Below are 220 nucleotides of genomic sequence, written 5' to 3'. Positions count from 1 at the left end.
AGAGGAGCTGGAAGCTCCTCTGCGCTGCTCCATATCCCGGCACGGGCCAGGCAGGAGCCGGTCAGGGCATGAGGTTGATCTGTAAAATGTCAGAAGCTCAGCATCAAGCGGAGAGATGGCTCCTGAGATGTGGCCTCTGGGAGCAAAAGCTTTTGGTAGCTGCTTGGGTCGTTAGAGGTCAGGAAGCCCTGGAAGGTTTAGGGGCAGCGTTTCAGATTAG

The sequence above is a fragment of the Apaloderma vittatum genome, unplaced genomic scaffold, assembly GCF_000703405.1.
Source record: "Apaloderma vittatum isolate BGI_N311 unplaced genomic scaffold, ASM70340v1 scaffold26506, whole genome shotgun sequence".
NCBI lineage: Eukaryota > Metazoa > Chordata > Aves > Trogoniformes > Trogonidae > Apaloderma > Apaloderma vittatum.
The sequence above is the reverse complement of the archived record's forward strand: the minus strand, read 5'-3'. Positions refer to the sequence as shown.